Genomic DNA, 3,095 nt, shown 5'->3' on the forward strand with positions numbered 1-3,095 from the left:
CGCTGCCGCGCACGCCAGGAGCTTTGGCGGCTCAGCTCCTAGCGCCAGACCTTCCCCTTTCACGCCTCCTCAGAACCCAAACCCTAAGGGCCCCAGAGGATGGAAGGAAGGAAGCCGAGAAGAAGGTGAAGGAAAGACAGTGGAGAGTGGGAGTAAGAGGAGGAGGTGGGCAGTGGGCAGGCCAGGAGAGGAAGGAGGAAATGGGAAACTAGTGTTAGGGGAAAAGAAAGGAAAAAGTCTGAAGTAAAGCGTCCAATTCCCAAATCACAGCTTGATGACTTCAGTTGCATGTAGTGTTAGTGACAGACACTTGAGCCCACTTAAATGGAACTTGAGCCACCCAGACTCAAATATGCTGGTTTCTGAAACTGTTGGAGTGTGAACAAGAAAGTGTTTCTCTGAGCTCCGCGCCTGAGTCTGCCCCTGTAAAGAATTTACAAAGACCAGTCAATACCCACGCGGTGGTGTCTTCAATATCAGCCTAAGCCTACACCCGGGTTTTTCCAAGAGTATGGCAAAAATGCAGTAATCTCCTAATCAACAAATATTAAAGCCCAGTTTTATCTATATGTCTTTCACTGGCTCCCCCAAATTCCCCTCCTGGGCCCATGAAAACTTTTTAAAGCCAAAAATAAAGTTCTAAAAACCATGACACCGATTCAGAGATGGTAATTGTGCTTTGGGATTTGCAGCAGTGGGCTCTTCTCCTTTGGGGTTTTGGTTCTTGGCTTGGGAAAGCAGTTTGAAATACCGGGAAGGTAGTGTACTTAGTCACAAATTGGAAGATTTTGTTCAGACATATGATTAGATAGTTCTTTTTACATTTCTGAATTTAAAAAAAAACTTGGATGAATGAGGAGGCATATGAGTAAGTCGATCCAATTCTGGGCGCTTAGAATGCTGCTTTTAAAAATGACAATAATCAAATGCTAAAACTCATAAAAATGAACCTGATAGAAAGTATGTTATTTGCATTGTGTCATTTACACCATGCCAAAATATCTAAGCAAAGTCAAATATCTGCCTATTTTTGACACCTTTGATCTAAATGTGTGGGATCCTGCAAATATCTGTTGGCTGTTTATTTTACTCAGAGGGGAACTTTTAAAAAGTTTATTCATTCAGTAAATACTGAGTGTGTGTGCCATACTATGTGCACAATACACTTCTGTTGAAAAAGGCATACACAGGAAATACATCTCCTACTCTCAAGGGGTTTATAAATTAAGTCAAATCTGTGTACATACCCCAAAAAACAGCAACTATTTATTGAGCACTTTCTAGGTACCCAGTATTATGCCTTGTCCTACCCAATATCCTTCAAAATAATATATTGTCTCATTTGATATTCATAACTAGGCTCCCAGAATGCTCACTTAAACCTCAGAAATAACTTGCCAAACATTATGTACACAGAAAGTGACAGGGCCAGGATTCAAATGCAGACATGTTGGGTCCTAAAAACTATGCCATTATGCCACATTGCCCCTTAGTAGCAATACATAATAGCAAGGTTAGTGATGGACATAACATACTGACTTTAAACTAGATGTAACCTCAGTAAAACAAAAATATAACTTTGTTTTTTACGGAAAGATTGAGAAACACTGTTACCAAGGAAAGATAAATAATGTTCTCCCCAAAATATTTTATAAAATAGATCAACTGTCTGGCATGTTTAGATGCAGCCTGGGAGAAAGAGGAGATGGTTTAACTGGTTTGAGATATGTGGTTTCATCTCCTCAAAGCTCATCACCACTGTTAGAGCTAACCTTATGTTTGGTAACAATTCATTCTCAACTACTATTGCAGTAAAAAATACATTCATTTTTTTGCTGCAGTACATTACTGTTTTTTTCTATGCTGCACAGGAGAGAGCAAATTGTTTTTTAAAAATTAAAGCACCACCACAAGCAACTGGTACACCATTAGGGTGTTCTGTTTTGTTTTGTTCTTTATCCTTAGGTGTTGTAGTATATTTTTAATTTATTTGACACTGGATCAACATTACACATTGTCTACATGTATCAAATTATAATACTGTACCCCTTAAATAAGTAAAAATATTACATGTTAATTAAAAATAAGCATAAACTTTTAAATGGGGCTGGGAATCCAACTCACACATGCTAGGCAAGTGCTCTGCCACTAAGCTAGACTCCCAGCCCAATAAATAAAATTTTTAAAAGAAAATGGTAAATATGTGAGGAGAATATATTAATTAGCTCAACTGACGTGATTATTTGTAATGTATGCATATACTGAAACATCAAGTTTTACACCTGAAATATACATAACTTTACTGTCAATTATATTTCAATAAAGCTGTGGGGAAAGAAACTGGATCAAATACAGTATTAGACAGTAGATACCAATGTATTCCCCACCCCACTAAAAAGTGATCACTTGGAGAATAGAAAATGAGAGTCTTTTAATGACATCACAGAACACTTTAACACAGGAAGTAAAGCAGTATACCATGCATGGCTTCTTCTGCTAGGGGAATTTAAGAAAGCAGAATGTAATCTCCCAATTTAGAATTTGGCCAGTAGACAAGTGCCTAATGCCCCTACTCTTGTGAAAATAGCAAGGAATCTTTAATAAACACCAGTAGTCATGTCCTTAGTTCTACATTTCATCTAAAAGACAGAATACTATCGTGGCTACCGAACCAGGCTAAGGGGTTGATGCAATGGGAAACTCAAAGACAAGGACACTCCAGCCAAATTACAAAAATAGCTTTTCCCCCAAGGATTTTTAATTCCAATTTCAAACCTCACTGGCATAAAGAAAATAGACAAACCCAAATGTAATCATTGTAGAAGAGACATCACTACTGACCACACTGAAGTACTGTGCTTTGTTTTATTGGTTGATTAAAAGTTGGGAAAATACTATCTTTACTTTGTATTAACAACTCCTAAACTTGGCTTCTTTCCCATAATAATCTCGAGCTTCAAGATACTTTATAAATCCCCTGGCAAGTAATGGTGGTAGTGATGGTGGTGGAAATACCTCCTTATAGCATTTAAGGAAATGCCCCCTGGCCTTCTTTTCTAGACCCATACATATTTCATTCAAACACAAATGAAATC

This window comes from Fukomys damarensis, unplaced genomic scaffold, assembly GCF_012274545.1.
Source record: "Fukomys damarensis isolate Sample0158 unplaced genomic scaffold, DMR_v1.0_HiC HiC_scaffold_39, whole genome shotgun sequence".
In the NCBI taxonomy this organism is placed as follows: Eukaryota; Metazoa; Chordata; class Mammalia; order Rodentia; family Bathyergidae; genus Fukomys; species Fukomys damarensis.